Here is a 20,977-nt window from a genome sequence, read left to right on the forward strand (position 1 = left end):
TAAGATTTGTATTAAATTTACGTTACTTGTCTTTGCCAGTCGCATTTTTGACTCAGTGTAACAGCACGTCTTTTTCAGTTCAGCTACATTCAATTTGACCAATCAGAACCAAGCTTTTCAAGTCGAAGTTCGAATCAGACTCGAAGAGATGAAGATACTGCTATCAGAAGTTACTGGTAAGTTTTAGTTGCTGTTTGCATAAATCTGAGTGCAGTGACAAGCAAAGAATAGAGTAGTAAGTATGGTTTAATCTCATATCACCTCTGTTATAGAGATTTTTGAATCAGGCTTATTGAAAGGCGATTCAGTCAGTCTTGGTAGGAAAATGTTAGCAACGTCCATTTCAGGTGTCTAATTTGTGCTCATTCATGTAAAAATCTGTTTATTTAATTGTTTTTTGGCAAAGCTGCAAGTCACTTCTCCTGGCTTACAATATTTTGCACAACTTCTAATTTCCTTAAATCTTTTTAACAGAGGTGAAGAGTGTGTTTCTGTACATCACTTTTTTTTTTCTTTTTTTTTTTTTTTGCTCTCAAAGTCAAAGGGGGCTGACTAAAACATTAATGCTAAAAATAAAGATTAGCATTTGTTGTGCATTATAATTATTATTCTTGTTGGCTGGGTATACTTTTTCAGTTAAACAGTTAAATTGCCCTTTTTTGCTGTGATACAGTCACATATCATGTAGACTTCACAGTTGTTCAAGAGATATTTTATTAACTCCTTTTCTGAATTACATTAACATTTTATATTGAATGTCTACCCATGAAGTCAAGACATTGAGGATGCTAAATTGCGGACGGATTTTTGATATCTCGAACGGTTTGGCTGTGGCACCACCAACTGGCAGCAGTAAGGGTTACTTTCAAAATGCTTTGAAATCACCCTCTTATTTTTAGCCGATGTGCTTCAAACTTTATGTGTATAATGTAAACACATGGCAGATGTAGACCTGTGAAAGGATTATTGATATCTTAGATACTGTTGCCGTGGCAACGCATCAAACTTTAATATTCTTTTCGGATGCTTTTGAGACTCTTAGCATGCTTGAAATTGGATGAAACTCGACAGACACATAACATTTATTAACCAGTAGACGTGCAAAGTTTTAGAAACGGGCATGGTGGAGGGGCTCAGTAGCGCCACCTTTAGTCAAAAAGGGGGGCTTAGTTTTACCTAGAGTCTCAAAACTTGTTACGCATATTGTTCTCATCGAGCCAGACAACTTTCTAATTTACAGTCATTAGCTCTGACCAACAGGAAGTCAGATATTTTGGTTTGAATGTGGATTTTCTCCCTCTCTCTCTCTGCCTCTGGGGATGGGGGTGGGGGTGATTTGTCTTTTCAGCTTAATTCTTGTTTTTCAAGGTTTCAGGGGCTTTTGGGGCCCTTAACGTGCTCGAAAACTCTTGCAACTTTGCACAAAGGTCAGAACCCGCGGCCATCAGGGCCGGGCTGAAGCTGGTACATTAACTGGTACACACATACATTAACTGATCTTGATGAAACTTCAGCAGTGTGATCGTGGTAAGAGGCCGATCAGATGGATGCAACTATTGTGAGTCAAAGTTATAGCGCCACCAACTGGCAGCAGGAAGTGTGTCACTTTAAAAATGCTTTTGACAAAAGTGGGGGGGCTAGTTTTACCTACAGTTTCAAGAATCTGTATGTATATTGGTCTCATCAAGCCGGACAACTTTCTAATTTACAGTTATTAGCTCTGACCAACAAGAAGTCAGATATTTTGGTTTGAATGTGGATTTCTTTGCAAAATCAGCCTCTGAATTTTTACCCACTCCTCTTAAGTGGTTTATTTTATTACCACCAAACTTTTTCAACATGATAAAAACATATTAATGATGCTAAATTGTAAACGGATATTGAATATCTCAAACGGTTTTGCTATGGCAAGGGATTCAATTAATGTCAAAAAGGAAGCAGGAAAACGTCTCATATCTTCTAAAAATGTAATTATACACCATTTATTTTTATATAAAATTATACAAATATTAGAACTAAACCCTTTTTATTCTGTTTTTGCAATTCAAGATGTATGAAAAAGTTAAAAACAGGCTATTTAGTGCTATTTGGTTCAAGAAAAAAGCAAACATAGCTATACTGTATATTTTCCCATCGGTTAATCGACGTGTGACACGAGCGGCTGCTTTTAAATCGCTAATATAAAAGTGAAAGTAAAATACGGATGTCCGCACGGACATTGATAATGGTGCACACACGTTGGAAAGAATGATACTTTTAAACATAACACTAAACCGCCATTAGGTGTCGCCAGACGACTGTCTTAATGAGCGAGTCATTGATTCATTCGTTCAAACGATTCATTGAGACAGATGTTTATGGATTGATCATTGAATCTTTGAGTCAACCGATTTGTTCAAAATGCTGAATCATTCAGTAATTAGAAACCAAGTTGCTGTGAGATGTGCGATGGTTCTGCTGTGATCTTTGTTTAACCCTCTGGGGTCTGAGCTGTTTTCTGGGCCCTGGAGGTGTTCTGACATGCTCTGACATTTGTGGTTATTTCTGTTACTTGTGTCATTTTCATGGCTAAAGTCTAATTACACTGTATTCAGCACAAACTCTGCTACAATAATATATCAGCAGCATGTGTGTAAAAGTTTGTAGTTTTGAGATAATGACATTTATGCGTGGTTTGTGAAAATACAAAAAAAAATTCTAACAGAACGCACACCCTGTTTATTTTCTTTATTTTACAAAAGCACAATGTTTTGATTTGATTGTAAGTGGACACATACTAAAGTAGAAATATCACAGATTCTTTTTTTATATTTCTTTTTTCTGTATGACCATAAATGACGGAGTAATTTAAGTTTATAGTGCTACAATGTGAAGAAAATCCAGCAAAACGCGCCGGCGCGTTTGCCGACCTCAGAGGGTTAAGTTAAGTTAAAGAACAGCCAGAATAGTTGTTTAGTCCAAAAAATAAATAAATAAAGTCATTCATAGTTCTATGCTGCCCTCTTGTGTTCAAAATCAGGTAGGCCTATAGTATTTATATATAAATATGTTAGGGATGTGACTCTGGGAATATTTCCCCCCCAGTTTATCAACGTGTGACACTGCTGGGGGCTTTTGAATCGCTAACTTAAAAACGAAAGTAAAATATGTTTTTCCGCACGGACATTGATATAGTGTATAGTGCAGAATAGTGCAGAGCAGAGCGAGCGTTTTCAATGAATTCGTATGAAAGTAGGAAGGAACTAAAAAATGTTGACTCTGTTCTGCTCGTTCCTCGCTTTGCACGCGCACCGTTATGAATGCCCATGCAGCCGTGAGCAGTTTTGGTTTAATTGTAAAATTAGCGCCTTTCGGGGGGCGGATTGCTTGAATTTATTTTACAAAAGAACAATGTTGTGTTTTATTGCGACTGTACACAAATATAAGTTAACACTTTGCAGTTTGAATGATGTCCTGTATGAACAAAATGACGGAGTAGCCTATGTTTTTATGTCTCTACTGTTCGACCGCGCCCGCACCTGCACTACACACACACACACACACACACACACACACACACACACACACACACACACACATTCCAGCACTGCAATCTTGACATCACAGCCTGTTCATTATATCCTTAATAAAATATAATAATAAAATAGTCAACCTAACATATAAAAATTACACTGCTCTGTTTAAATAGTCAGTAGTACAATTTGTACCATTCACAGTAAGCACTGCTCCACTGTGATGTTCCAAGCACATTTTTGCACGCGTGAAGAGGATGATTTTTTCCGTCGATATTGGAACACAAGTGAAGTACAAAGCCTATAATAAAAAATAGTTTAGCATCCAAATACATGGCAAATGTTGAAACATTTTGATTCTAATGAGAGGGTTAGGTGAGCCCAACACTGCTTACTTTAGTTTTTATTTTTACATTAAATTTAAAGGATTTGTTGTGGAATGTTTTGAGTGTATCATAAAATCAGTATAAGGTAAGACAAGTAAAATTTTCTGTCTTTACTATATATATATATATATATATATATATATATATATATATATATATATATATATATATATATAAATAAATATATATATATATATATATATATATATATATATATATATATATAACAATATAGCTGCGAGCAGCGATGAAGGGCCAAAGCCGGCGGCACTGGGGTGGCGGTGCCACCGGCTTGAGCCCGTAATCGCCCTATTGTTTTCGGTAGGATTATTTGTTATTAGGGCCCAAGCCCTGAAAGGGCGAAGGCCCTATTGTTTTCGGTAGGATTATTGTTTATTAGGGCCCAAGCCCTGAAAGGGCGAAGGCCCTATTGTTTTCGGTAGGATTATGTTTTTCTATTATTAGGGCCCAAGCCCTGAAAGGGCGAAGGCCCTATTGTTTTCGGTAGGATTATTTATTATTATTATTATTATTATGTAGCAACAATTACATCTGCTTTTCACATTAAGTGAATCATGTGATGTCGAACACATCGTCTTTGTCCTTAGGACAACAGCGCTGGTTAATAATTCCCCATGCGGCAATTTACCAGCGCCCGTGTGGCTGGTACCCCCATGACCTTCCCCCCGACTTTACAACCTCGTGACATTCCACACACACACACACACACACACACACACACACACACTCGTGGACTTTCAACCAGAAACCCACCACGAGATGCAACTGAGGCACATTGCCATATATGGACTTCCACATAGTAAAATTTCATTTTACCATTCATTACAAATTTATAATAGAGGTGTGGTTTGCTAGAGTAAAATCTTTAATTCTGAAGGTTCATTGAAAGAAAATCACTCCATAGTGTCTTGTAACTCGACCTGGTCATAAACTTTTATGGCTCCAAAGCTGCAGCTCATCCAGTTCCTCTGCAAGCCCACATTCCATACACTTCCACACAGGCGATCCAAGAACCATGTTTTTGATATGTATGTTTATGTGTGTATAATTTCCATGGCAGATTGAGATTTTCTATGTTCTATCATAGAAATCAATTGACTCTTAAAATGCTCAGAATCCTACATTAGAAATGCATACCTGTATTCCCATATTCTGTACACCATGTCTGGTATCATTCTAATCGTAGTGATCTCACGGAATTACATATATGTATGAGATTACAATGAAATGTATTCTTACGGGTAGTATCTTGTCTGAAAGAGGAAATACGAATTCTATCTCTCACATGACAAAGTCAAAGTAGGCGTCTTCTTCTTCACACAAGGAAAGGTTCCCGCTTCAGATAAGAAAATCTGATTTGCTGGGCCTCAAAAAGAGGGCGTAAACAGATGTCTGTTAAAAGGCAGAAACCCCCTCATCTCGCTCACCCTTCCTCCTCTTCTCCCCGGCGCAACGCTTCTCCAAGGAACATCTGAAGAAGGCCCTGGCCTTCTCTATCGAACGAACACATGTTCGAGTCGTAGCTGCCGTCCTTTGCAACCAAGATTTGCAACCTCTCCCTTCCCGGGAGATGAATCTGAACTTTCTCGGTAACGTTACATTCAGTGAGCCTTTTTAAGCTTCCCGCGACACCGGAAGACGCAGCAGAAACAGGACACCATCCTCGCTTCCTGCCTCAGCCTCAGCCTCACCCTCACCCGAAAGAGCACAGAATCTTGCAAGTCGGCTATATTGATTCCTATAAAAGCTGTTCCAGGGGTCTCGTGAACTTAGGTTTCTGTATGTAATAATTACTAGCTTTTCCCTTCTCTCTATTTCTTTCTTTCTTTCATGTATTCTGACCACGTTATTGTTTTATGTTCTTGTTCGGTTAAATGTTTGTTTGTGTTTATTGTTTGCATTTTTACGTACGTTTATATTCGTAGCCCATATAATCTCTAGTCTTACATTTATTAAAATTCATTAATACTTTTCACTGTCTCTGTGTTTGAAAACCCACTTTATAAGTCAATGAAACTAAAAGATCCAATGCGAGGGATTAAATAATGTCCAAAAAGGAAACACTAAAAATCTTCTAAAAATGTAATTATATACCATTTATTTCTATATAAAAGTATACAAATATCACAACTAAACCCATTTTATTCTGTTTTTGCAATTCAAGAAGAATGAAAAAGTTAAAACAGGCTATTTAGTGCTATTTGGTTCAACAAAAAAAGCAAACATAGGGCTATACTGCCCTCTTGTGTCCAAAAGGACATCAAAATAGTATATAAAACTTTTTACCAGGTAGGCCAATATTGTATTTAAATATACATGTATTAGGTATGTGTCTGAGGATATTTTCCCACCGGTTAATCGACGTGTGACACGAGTGGGTGCTTTTAAATCGCTAATATAATAGTGTAAGAAAAATAATGATAATCTTGCACACACAAATCACACACATGTGGGAAAGAATGATGCTTTTAAACAACACTAAACCGCCATTAGGTGTCGCCAGGCATCCATCTTAATAAGCGAGTCATTGATTCATTCGTTCAAACGATTTGTTCGAATGAGTCGATCATGATTAAGACAGATGTTTATGGATTGATCATTCAATCTTTGAGTCAACCGATTCGTTAAAAATGCTGAATCGTTCAGTTATGAGAAAACACGTGATGCGTGATGGTTCTGCCGTGATCTTTGTTTAACTATTTTCGCTGCTGAAACAGAACAAAAACAGTCAACATTGCATCTAAAATGTAAGTGACTTAATTGTAACTGTTTATTAACCTGTTGTATGAAATCTAGGGGTGGGAGAAAAAAAATATTCTTAGATGCATCGCGATGCGGACGTGGACGATTCTGAATCGATTCACAAATGTCAAAAAATCGATTCTCTAAAAAAATATTTTTCTAATAACGTAATATTGACGGAAGGCAAAAGGCGGAACTCTAAGCGGACGTGCGTGCAGTCTGTGGCGCGCACATAACAGAGAAGTTTCTTCTGCTCACCAAGGCTGCATTTATTTGATTAAAAATACAAACAAAAACAGTAATATTGTAAAATATTATTCCAATTTAAAACAGCTGCTTTCTATTTTAATATATTTTAAACTGTTAAACTGTTTTATTCCTGTGATCAAAGCTGAGTTTTCAGCATCATTACTCCAGTCGTCACTGTCACATGATCCTTCAGAAATTATTCTAATGATGATTGATACTCAAGAAACATTCATTATTATTTTAAATGTCGAAAACAGTTGTGTACAGTCTTTGATGAATAGAAAGTTCAAAAGAACAGCATTTATCTGAAATCTAAAGCTTTTGTAACGTTAAACACTACCGCTCAAAAGTTTTGGGTTAGTAATAATTAAAATTGTATTTTTTGGGGAAATAAATAAAATAAATCAGTACTTTTATTTATGAAGGATGAGTTAAATTGATCAACAGTTACAGTAAAGACATTTATAATGTTAAAAATATATATATTTGAAATATATGCTGTTCTTTTGAACTTTACATTCATCAAAGCATTTTGAAAAAAAAAAAAATCTGTACACAACTGTTTTCAACATTGAAAATAATAATGAATATTTATTGAGCATCAATCATCATATTAGTATGATTTCTGAAGGATCATGTGACACTGAAGACTGGAGTAATGATGCTGAAAACTCAACTTTGATCACAGAAATGAATTACTATGTAAAATATTTAAAAATTGAAAACAGCTGTTTTAAATTGGAATAATATTTCACAATATTACTGTTTTTGTTTGTATTTTTAATCAATAAATGCAGCCTTGGTGAGCAGAAGAGACTTCTCCTAAAAACATTAAAAATCTTACTGACCCCAAACTTTTGAACAATAATATATATATATATATATATATATATATATATATATATATATATATATATATATATACATATATATGTATGTGTGTGTATGTATGTATGTATGTATGTATATATATATATATATATATAAATATAGCTGCGAGCAGCGATGGAGGGCCAAAGCCGGCGGTACCGCCACCCCGGTGCCTTTAGGTAACTAAAGGCACCGGGGTTGCGGTGCCACCGGCTTGGGCCCGTAATCGCTGCTCGCAGCTATATTTAGGGCCCAAGCCCTGAAAGGGCGAAGGCCCTATTGTTTTCGGTAGGATTATTATTATTATTATTATTATTATTATTATTATTATTATTTTGTCAACCTTTCGGCCACTTTTGGGGCCCTTAACATGCTCGAAAACTCTTGAAATTTTGCACACAGGTCAGAACCCGCGGCCATCAGGGCCGGACTGAAGCTGGTACCCGGGCGTGGCAGAGGGGCTCGACAGCGCCCCCTGGAACGGGATCCGAACACTTGTCCATAAATCAGACACGCTTGCATGTAATGATATGAAACTCGGTACACATATAGATCTCATCGGGCCGAACAACTTTCGTGCTCTAAGTTTTACGCCAGCCCAACAGGAAGTCGGCTATTTAGGGTTGTTTGGAAACGCATGCTGTGGAATTTAATGTACTCCTCCTAGGGAATTCATCGATTCGCCTCCAAACTCGGTGTGCATGAAGTCAAGACATTGAGGATGCTAAATTGCGGACGGATTTTTGATATCTCGAGCGGTTTGGCCGTGGCGAGGAAACGAATTTATGGCGAAAAAATGAAACAGGAAGTGTGTTATAACTTCTGCATACATTAACTGATCTTGATGAAACTTTAGCAGTGTGCTCGTTGTAAGAGGCCGATCGCACAGATGTGACTATTGTGAGTCAAAGTTATAGCGCCACCAACAGGCAGCAGGAAGTACATCACTATTAAAATGCTTTGAAATCACTGTCTTATTTTTACCAGATTTGCTTCAAACTTTATGTGTACAATGTAGACACACGGCAGATGTAAACCTGTGAAAGGATTATTGATATCTTAGATACTGTTGCCGTGGCAACGCATCAAACTTTAATATTCTTTTTTTATCTTTTGAGACCCTTAACATACTTGAAATTGCATGAAACTCGACAGACACATCACATTTATTATCCAGTAGACATGTGCAAAGTTTCAGAAACGGGCGTGGTGAGGGGCTCAGTAGCGCCACCTTTAGTCATAAGTGGGGGGGTTAGTTTTATCAACAGCAACAAAACTTGGTATGTGTATTGTTCTCATCAAGACGGACAACTTTCTAATTTACATGAACCATCTCCGACCAACAGGAAGAGAGATATTTTGGTTTGAATGTGGATTTTCTGAAGAATTTTCTCTCCCTCTCTCTGTGTCTGTGTGTGTGTGAGGGGAGGGGGGGATTTGACTATTGCTTTTATATTGTTAATCAAGGTTTCAGGGGCTTTTGGGGTCCTTAACGTGCTCAAAAACTCTTGAAACTTTGCACACAGGTCAGAACCCACGGCCATCAGGGCCGGGCTGAAGCTGGTACCCGGGCGTGGCTGGGGGGCTCAACAGCGCCCCCTTGAACGGGGTTCTAAAACTTGATCCATATATCAAACACGCTCGCATGAATTAATATGAAACTCGGTACACATATAGATCTCATCGGGCCGAACAACTTTACCCCAGTCAAGTTTTACGCCAGCCCAACAGGAAGTCGGCTATTATGGGTTGTTTGGAAAACGCTTGCTGTGGAATGTGAAATACTCCTCCTAGAAAATTCACCGTGTCCCCTTCAAACTCGGTGTGCATGTAGTCAAGACTTTGAGGATGCTAAATTGTGGACGGATTTTTGATATCTCGAACGGTTTGGCTGTGGCGAGGAATCGAATTTATGGCGAGAAAAGAGAAACACGGAAGTGGAATAACTTCTGCATACATTAACTGATCTTGATGAAACTTCAGCAGTGTGTTCGTGGTAAGAGGCCGATCAGATGGATGTAGCTATTGTGAGTCAAAGTTATAGCGCCACCAACTGGCAGCAGGAAGTGTGTCACTTTCAACATGCTTTTGACAAAAGTGGGGGGGTTAGTTTTAACTACAGTAAAGCAAAAACAGTTTGTATATTGATCTCATCAAGCCGGACAACTTTCTAATTTACATTCAATAGCTCTGGCCATCAGGAAGTCAGATATTTTGGTCTGAATGTGATTTTTTTTGCAAAATCAGCCGCTGAATTTTTAGCCACTCCTCTTAAACTATTTATTTTATTCGTACCAAACTTTTTCAACATGATGAAACTACATTAAATATGCTAAATTGTGAATGGATAATAAATATCTCAAACGGTTTTGCTATGGCGAGGGATTAAATAATGTCCAAAAAGGAAACACTAAAAATCTTCTAAAAATGTAATTATATACCATTTATTTCTATATAAAAGTATACAAATATCACAACTAAACCCATTTTATTCTGTTTTTGCAATTCAAGAAGAATGAAAAAGTTAAAACAGGCTATTTAGTGCTATTTGGTTCAACAAAAAAAGCAAACATAGGGCTATACTGCCCTCTTGTGTCCAAAAGGACATCAAAATAGTATATAAAACTTTTTACCAGGTAGGCCAATATTGTATTTAAATATACATGTATTAGGTATGTGTCTGAGGATATTTTCCCACCGGTTAATCAACGTGTGACACGAGTGGGTGCTTTTAAATCGCTAATATAATAGTGTAAGAAAAATAATGATAATCTTGCACACACAAATCACACACATGTGGGAAAGAATGATGCTTTTAAACAACACTAAACCGCCATTAGGTGTCGCCAGGCATCCATCTTAATAAGCGAGTCATTGATTCATTCGTTCAAACGATTTGTTCGAATGAGTCGATCATGATTAAGACAGATGTTTATGGATTGATCATTCAATCTTTGAGTCAACCGATTCGTTAAAAATGCTGAATCGTTCAGTTATGAGAAAACACGTGATGCGTGATGGTTCTGCCGTGATCTTTGTTTAACTATTTTCGCTGCTGAAACAGAACAAAAACAGTCAACATTGCATCTAAAATGTAAGTGACTTAATTGTAACTGTTTATTAACCTGTTGTATGAAATCTAGGGGTGGGAGAAAAAAAATATTCTTAGATGCATCGCGATGCGGACGTGGACGATTCTGAATCGATTCACAAATGTCAAAAAATCGATTCTCTAAAAAAATATTTTTCTAATAACGTAATATTGACGGAAGGCAAAAGGCGGAACTCTAAGCGGACGTGCGTGCAGTCTGTGGCGCGCACATAACAGAGAAGTTTCTTCTGCTCACCAAGGCTGCATTTATTTGATTAAAAATACAAACAAAAACAGTAATATTGTAAAATATTATTCCAATTTAAAACAGCTGCTTTCTATTTTAATATATTTTAAACTGTTAAACTGTTTTATTCCTGTGATCAAAGCTGAGTTTTCAGCATCATTACTCCAGTCGTCACTGTCACATGATCCTTCAGAAATTATTCTAATGATGATTGATACTCAAGAAACATTCATTATTATTTTAAATGTCGAAAACAGTTGTGTACAGTCTTTGATGAATAGAAAGTTCAAAAGAACAGCATTTATCTGAAATCTAAAGCTTTTGTAACGTTAAACACTACCGCTCAAAAGTTTTGGGTTAGTAATAATTAAAATTGTATTTTTTGGGGAAATAAATAAAATAAATCAGTACTTTTATTTATGAAGGATGAGTTAAACTGATCAACAGTTACAGTAAAGACATTTATAATGTTAAAAATATATATATTTGAAATATATGCTGTTCTTTTGAACTTTACATTCATCAAAGCATTTTGAAAAAAAAAAAAATCTGTACACAACTGTTTTCAACATTGAAAATAATAAAGAATATTTATTGAGCATCAATCATCATATTAGTATGATTTCTGAATGATCATGTGACACTGAAGACTGGAGTAATGATGCTGAAAACTCAGCTTTGATCACAGAAATGAATTACTATGTAAAATATTTAAAAATTGAAAACAGCTGTTTTAAATTGGAATAATATTTCACAATATTACTGTTTTTGTTTGTATTTTTAATCAATAAATGCAGCCTTGGTGAGCAGAAGAGACTTCTCCTAAAAACATTAAAAATCTTACTGACCCCAAACTTTTGAACAATAATATATATATATATATATATATATATATATATATATATATATATATATATATATATATATGTATGTGTGTGTATGTATATATATATATATATATATATATATATATATATATATATATATATATATATATATATATATATATATATATATAAATATAGCTGCGAGCAGCGATGAAGGGCCAAAGCCGGCGGTACCGCCACCCCGGTGCCTTTAGGTAACTAAAGGCACCGGGGTTGCGGTGCCACCGGCTTGGGCCCGTAATCGCTGCTCGCAGCTATATATTTTTTTTTTTCTATTATTTTTCTTTCGCCTTTTTGCCACTTTTGGGGCCCTTAACATGCTCAAAAACTCTTGAATTTTTGCACACGGGTCAGAACCCGCGGCCATCAGGGCCGGACTGAAGCTGGTACCCGGGCGTGGCAGGGGGGCTCGACAGCGCCCCCTGGAATGGTGTCCGAAAACTTGGTCAATAAATCAAACACACTTGCATGTAATAATATGAAACTCAGTACACATATAGATCTCATCGGGCTGAACAACTTTCGTGCTCTAAGTTTTACAAAAGCCCAACAGGAAGTCAACTATTATGGGTTGTTTGAAAAACGCATCCTCTGGAATTTGAAATACTCCTCCTAGAAAATTTGTCCAATCGCCTCCAAACTCGGTCAGCATGAAGTCAAGACATTGAGGATGCAAAATTGCCATTTTGATATCTCGAACGGTTTGGCCGTGGCGAGGAAATGAATTTATGGCGAATAAGGGACACAGGAAGTGTGTTATAACTTCTGCATACATTAACTGATCTTGATTAAACTTCAGCAGTGTGTTCGTTGTAAGAGGCCGATCACATTGATGTGACTATTGTGAGTCAAAGTTATAGCGCCACCAACTGGCAGCAGGAAGTGTGTCACTTTCAAAATGCTTTGAAATCACTCTCTTATTTTTACCCGATTTGCTTCAAAATTTATGTGTATAATGTAGACACACGGCAGATGTAGACCTGTGAAAGGATTATTGATATCTTAGATACTGTTGCCATGGCAACACATCAAACTTTAATATTCTTTTTTGATGTTTTTGAGACTCTTAGCATGCTTGAAATTGGATGAAACTCGACAGACACATCACATTTATTAGCCAGTAGACATGTGCAAAGTTTCAGAAACGGGTGTGGTGGAATGGCTCAGTAGCGCCACCTTTAGTCAAAAATGGGGGCTTAGTTTTTCCTAGAATCACAAAACTTGGTACGTATATTGTTCTCATCAAGCCGGACAACTTTCTAATTTATACTCCTTAGCTCCGACCAACAGAAAGTCAGATATTTTGGTTTGAAAGAGGATTTTCTCCCTCTCTCTCTGCCTCTAGCCTACGTCTCTGTGTGTGTGTGTGTGTGTAGGGGTGTGGGGGTGGGGGATTTGTCTATTCCATTTAATCTTAGTTTTTCAAGGTTTCAGGGGCTTTTGGGGTCCTTAACATGCTCAAAAACTCTTGAAACTTTGCACACAGTTCAGAACCCACGGCCATCAGTGCCGGGCTGAAGCTGGTAACCGGGCGTGGCAGGGGGGCTCAACAGCGCCCCCTTGAACACGGTCTGAAAACTTGCTCCATATATCAAACACACTTGCATGAATTAATATGAAACTCGGTACACATATAGATCTCATTGGGCCGAACAACTTCCGCACTCTAAGTTATTAGCTCCGTCCAACAGGAAGTCAGCTATTATGTGTTGTTTGGCGAACGTTTGCTATGGAATTTGAAACACTCCTCCTAGAAAATTCATTAAATCGCCACCAAACTCTGTGTGCATGAAGTCAAGACATTGAGGATTCTAAATTGCGGACGGATTTTTGATATCTCGAACGGTTTGGCCGTGGCGTGGAAACGCATTTATGGCGAGAAAAGAGAAACACGAAGTGGTATAACTTCTGCATACATTAACTGATCTTGATGAAACTTCAGCAGTGTGTTGGTGGTAAGAGGCCGATCAGATGGATGTAACTATTGTGAGTCAAAGTTATAGCGCCACCAACTGGTAGCAGGAAGTGTGTCACTTTCAAAATGTTTTTGACAAAAGTGGGGGGGTTAGGTTTACCCACAATTATAAAAATCAGTAAGTATATTGGTCTCATCGAGTCGGACAACTTTCTAATTTACAATCATTAGCTCTGACCAAGAGGAAGTCAGATATTTTGGTTTGAATGTGGATTTATTTGCAAATTCAGCCTCTGCATTTTTACCCACTCCTGCTAAGTGGTTTATTTTATTCACACCAAACTTTTTCAACATGATGAAAATACATTAAAGATGCTAAATTGTGAACGGATATTGAATATCTCAAACGGTTTTGCTATGGCGAGGGATTAAAGTAATGTCAAAAAAGGAATCAGAAAACGTCTCAGATCTTCTAAAAATTTAATTATACACTATTTATTTTTATATAAAATTATACAAATATCAGATCTAAACCCAGTTTTGGGTTTATTCAGTTTTTTTTTAATTCAAGAATTATGTACAAGTTTAAAAACAGCCAGAATGAGCTATTTAGTAAAAAGAAAAAAGTCATACATAGGGCTATACTGCCCTCTTGTGTTCAAAATCAGGTAGGCCCATTGTATATTGTATTTATATATAAATATATTAGCGATGTGACTGAGAATTTTTTCCCACTGGTTAATCGATGTGTGACAGCGCGGTGGGGGCTTTTAAATCGCTACCTTAAAAGCGAAAGTGAAATATTGACGTCCAGTAGGAATGAACTAAAAAACATTCACTCTGTTCTGCTCGTTCCTCGCTGTAGACACATATTGCCCATGCAGCCGTGAGCATTTTAGTTTCATTTTAAAAATGGCGCCATTTCGGGGGTGGGATTGCTTGAATGTTTTTTTACAAAAGCACAATGTTGTGTTTTATTGTGAGTGTACATAAATATAAGTAAACACATTGCAATTTAAATGATGTCCTGTATGAATAAAATTACGGAGTAGCCTATATTTTTATGTTTCCACTGTTCGATCGCGCCCGCGCCACACACACACACACACACAAACACAACAACAACATATTGTGCATTCCAGCATTGCAATCTTGACATCGCAGCCTGTTCATTATAGCCTTAATAAAATATAATAATAAAATAGTCAACCTAACATATAAAAATTACACTGCTCTGTTTAAATAGACAGTAGTACAATTCATACTATTCACAGAAATCACTGCTCAACTGTGATGTTTCCAAGCACATTTTTGCGCATGTGAAGAGCATGTGAAGTTTTCCCTTCAATATTGGAACGTGAGTGAAGTACAAAGCCTATAATAAACAATAGTTTAGCATCCAAAAAAAAAAAAAAATATATATATATATATATAAAAAAAACATTAAGGGACAAGACAGAGAATATTACTTGTCTGATATATATATATATATATATATATATATATATATATATATATATATATATATATATATATATATATATATATATTTTTTTTTTTTTTTTTTTGTTACATATATATATATATATATATATTGTTGCATTATTATATATATATATATATATATATATATATATATATATATATATATAATATAGCTGCGAGCAGCGATTGCGGGCCCAAGCCAGTGACACCGCCACCCCGGTGCCTTTAGTGTAACTAAAGGCACCAGGGTGGCGGTGCCACCGGCTTGGGCCCGCAATCGCTGCTCGCAGCTATATTTATTATTATTATTATTATTTTGTCAACCTTTCGGGCACTTTTGGGGCCCTTAACATGCTCAAAAACTCTTGAAATTTTGCACACACGTCAGAAGCCGCGGCCATCAGGGCCGGACTGAAGCTGGTACCCGGGCGTGGCACGGGGGCTCGACAGCGCCCCCTGGAATGGTGTCCGAAAACTTGGTCCATAAATCAAACACGCTTGCATATAATAATATGAAACTCGGTACACATATATATCTCATCGGGCCGAACAACTTTCGTGCTCTAAGTTTTACAAAAGCCCAACAGGAAGTCAACTATTATGGGTTGTTTGAAAAACGCATCCTCTGGAATTTGAAATACTCCTCCTAGAAAATTCATCCAATCGCAACCAAACTCGGTGTGCATGAAGTCAAGACATTGAGGATTCTAAATTGCGGACGGATTTTTGATATCTCAAACGGTTTGGCCGTGGCGAGGAAACGAATTTATGGCGAGAAAAGAGAAACAGGAAGGGTGTTATAACTTCTGCATACATTGACTGATCTTGATAAAACTTCAGCAGTGTGTTCATGGTAGAAGGCCGATCACATGGATGTGACAATTGTGAGTCAAAGTTATAGCGCCACCAACTGGCAGCAGGAAGTGTGTCACTTTCAAAATGCTTTGAAATCACCCTCTTAGTTTTACCCGATTTGCTTCAAACTTTATGTGTATAATGTAAATACATGGCAGATGTAGACCTGTGAAAGGATTATTGATATCTTAGATACTGTTGCCGCGGCAACGCATCAAACTTTAATATTCTTTTCGGATGCTTTTGAGACTCTTTGCATGCTTGAAATTGGATGAAACTCGACAGACACATAACACTTATTAGCCAGTAGACATGTGAAAAGTTTCAGAAATGGGCGTGGCAGGTGGGCTCAACAGCGCCACCTTGAACAGGGTCTGAAAACTTGGTCCATATATGAAACACGCTTGCATGAATTAATATGAAACTCGGTACACATATAGATCTCATCAGGCCGAACAACTTTCCCTCTGTCAAGTTTCACGCCAGCCCAACAGGAAGTCGGCTATTATGGGATGTTTGGAAAACGCTTGCTGTGGAATGTGAAGTACTCCTCCTAGAGAATTCATCCCATCCCCACCAAACTCAGTGTGCATGAAGTCAAGACATTGAGGATGCTAAATTGCGGACGGATTTTTGATATCTCGAACGGTTTGGCCGTGGCGAGGAAACGAATTTATGGCGAGAAAAGAGAAACACGAAGTGGAATAACTTCTGCATACATTAACTGATCTTGATGAAACTTCACCAGTGTGTTCGTGGTAAGAGGCCGATCAGATGGATGTAACTATTGTGAGTCAAAGTTATAGCGCCACCAACTGGCAGCAGGAAGTGTGTCACTTTCAACATGCTTTTGACAAAAGTGGGGGGGTTAGTTTTACCAACAGTTACAAACATCAGTATATATATTGGTCTCAACAAGCAGGACAACTTTCTAATTTACAGTTATTAGCTCAGAGCAAAAGGAAGTCAGATTTTTTGGTTTGAATGTGGATTTTTTGGATATTTCAGACTCTGAGTTTTTAGCTACTCTTCCTAACTGGTTTATTTTATTCACACCAAACTTTTTCAAAATGATGAAAATACATCAAAGATGCTAAATTGTGAACAGATATTAAACATCTCAAACGGTTTTTCTATAGTGAGGGACTAAAGTAATGTACAAAAAGGAAACTAAAAGCCTCATCTTCTAAAAATGTAATTAAAAACCATTTATTTCTATATAAAAGTATACAAATATCACAACTAAACCCATTTAATTCTTTTTTTTTTCAATTTAATAATTATTTATAAGTTTAAAAATAGTAATTGTACTATTTAGTCACATAAAAGTCAAGTCATACATAGGGCTATACTGCCCTCTTGTGTTCAAAATCAGGAAGGCCTATTGTATCTACATAAAAATATACTAGGTTTGTGACGGTGAGAATATTTTACCACCGGTTAATCGACGTGTAACACCGCTGGGGGCTTTTGAATCGACAACTTAAAAACGAAAGTAAAATATGCTCTTCCGCACTGACATTGATAGTGGTTGAGTGAGCGTTTCAAATGAATTCCTATGGAAGTAGGAATTAACTGAAAAACGTTCACTCTGTTCTGCTCGTTCCTCGCCGTGGATGCGCACCGTTATGAATGCCTGTGCAGCCATGAGCATTTTAGTTTCATTTTAAAATTAGCGCCTTTCGGGGGGTGGATTGCTTGAAATTATTTTACAAAAGCACAATGTTGTGTTTTATTGCGACTGTACACAAATATAAGTTAACACTTTGCAGTTTGAATGTCGTACTGTATAATGACTGAGTATGTTTTTATGTGTCCACTGTTCAATCGCGCCCACGCCACACACACACACACACACACACACACACACACACACACACACACACACACACACGGTTTACTATCTTTGTGGGGACTCTCCATAGACTTAATGGTTTTTATACTGTACAAACTGTATATTCTATCTCCTTACACTAACCCTACCCCTAAACCTACCTATCCCAGAAAACTTCCTGCATTTTTACATTTCCCAAAAAACTCATTCTGTATGATTTATAAGCTTGTTTACCCATGGGGACACACACACACAAACACACACACACACACACACACACACACACACACACATTCCAGCATTGCAATCTTGACATCGCAGCCTGTTCATTATAGCCTTAATAAAATATAATAATAAAGTAGTTAACCTAACATATACAATTTACACTGCTCTAAATAGTCAGTTGTACAATTCGTGCATTCACAGTAAGCACCGCTCCACTGTGATGTTTCAAGCACATTTTTGCGCGTGTGAAGAGGGTGATTTTTTCCGTCGATATTGGAACACGAGTGAAGAACAAAGCCTATAATAAAGAATAGTTTAGCATCCAAATACATCGCAAATGTTGAAACATTTTGATTCTAATGAGAGGGTTACGTGAGCCCAACACTGCTTACTTTCATTTTATTTTTACATTAAATTTAAAGGATTTGTTCTGGAATATTTTGAGTGTAACATAAAATCAGAACAAGGTAAGTCAAGAAATATTTTCTGTCTTTTATATATATATATATATATATATATATATATATATATATATATATATATATATATATATATATATATATATAAATATAGCTGCGAGCAGCGATGAAGGGCCAAAGCCGGCGGTACCGCCACCCCGGTGCCTTTGGGTAACTAAAGGCACCGGGGTTGCGGTGCCACCGGCTTGGGCCCGTAATCGCTGCTCGCAGCTATATTTTATTATTATTATTATTATTATTTTGTCAACCTTTCGGGCACTTTTGGGGCCCTTAACATGCTCAAAAACTCTTGAAATTTTGCACACACGTCAGAATCTGCGGCCATCAGGGCCGGACTGAAGCTGGTACCCGGGCGTGGCACGGGGGCTCGACAGCGCCCCCTGGAATGGTGTCTGAAAACTTGGTCCATAAATCAAACACGCTTGCATGTAATAATATGAAACTCAGTACACATATAGATCTCATCGGGCCGAACAACTTTTGTGCTCTAAGTTTTACACCAGCCCAACAGGAAGTCGGTTATTATACGTTGTTTGGAAAATGCATGCTGTGGAATTTGATGTACTCCTCCTAGGAAATTCATCCATTCGCCTCCAAACTCGGTGTGCATGAAGTCAAGACATTGAGGATAATAAATTGCGGACGGATTTTTGATATCTCGAACGGTTTGGCCGTGGCGAGGAAAAGAATTTATGGCGAGAAAATAGAAACAGGAAGTGTGTTATAACTTCAGCATACATTGACTGATCTTGATGAAACTTCAGCAGTGTGTTCGTGGTAAAAGGCCGATCACATTGATGTGACTATTGTGAGTCAAAGTTATAGCGCCACCAACTGGCAGCAGGAAGTGTGTCACTTTCAAAATGCTTTGAAGTCACCCTCTTATTTTTACCCGATTTGCTTCAAACTTTATGTGTATAATGAAAATACACGGCAGATGTAGACCTGTGAAAGGATTATTGATATCTTAGACACTGTTGCCGTGGCAACACATCAAACTTTAATATTCTTTTCGGATGCGTTTGAGACTCTTAGCATGCTTGAAATTGGATGAAACTCGACAGACACATAACACTTATTAGCCAGTAGACATGTGAAAAGTTTCAGAAACGGGCGTGGCAGGGGGGCTCAACAGCGCCCCCTTGAACGGGGTCTCAAAACTTGGTCCATATATCAAACACGCTTGCATGAATTAATATGAAACTCGGAACACATATAGATCTCATCGGGCCGAACAACTTTCCCTCTGTCCAGTTTCACGCCAGCCCAACAGGAAGTCGGCTATTATGGGTTGTTTGGAAAACGCTTGCTGTGGAATGTGAAATACTCCTCCTAGAAAATTCACCGTGTCCCCTCCAAACTCGGTGTGCATGTAGTCAAGACTTTGAGGATGCTAAATTGCGGACGGATTTTTGATATCTCGAACGGTTTGGCTGTGGCGAGGAATCGAATTTGTGGCGAGAAAAGAGAATCACGAAGTGGAATAACTTCTGCATACATTAACTGATCTTGTTGAAACTTCAGCAGTGTGTTTGTGGTAAGAGGCCGATCAGATGGATGTAACTATTGTGAGTCAAAGTTTATAGCGCCACCAACTGGCAGCAGGAAGTGTGTCACTTTCAACATGCTTTTGACAAAAGTGGGGGGGTTAGTTTTAACTACAGTAAAATAAACTCAGTTCATATATTGATCTCATCGACCCGGACAACTTTCTAATTTAAAGTCATTAGCTCTGACCATCAGGAAGTCAGATATTTTGGTCTGAATGTGGATTTTTTTGCAAAATCAGCCTCTTAATTTTTAGCCACCTTTATCTAAGTGGTTTATTTTATTCCCACCAAACTTTTTCAACATGATAAAAATATATTAATGATGCTAAATTGTGAACGGATAATAAATATCTCAAACGGTTTTGCTATGGTGAGGGATTAAAGTAATGTCAAACAAGGAAATGCTAAAAGTCTCATTTATTCTAAAAATGTAATTATACACCATTTATTACTATATAAAAGTATACAAATATCAGAACTTAACTCATTTTATTCTTTTTTTTTCAATTTAAGAATGAAGTTTAAGTTTAAAAACTGCCAGAATGGTTGTTTAGTCTAAACAATAAATAAATAAAGTCAAACATAGTGCTATACTGCCCTCTTGTGTTCAAAATCAGGTAGCCTGTTCA

This window comes from Scardinius erythrophthalmus (genome assembly GCF_964197995.2).
Source record: "Scardinius erythrophthalmus genome assembly, chromosome: 22".
In the NCBI taxonomy this organism is placed as follows: domain Eukaryota; kingdom Metazoa; phylum Chordata; class Actinopteri; order Cypriniformes; family Leuciscidae; genus Scardinius; species Scardinius erythrophthalmus.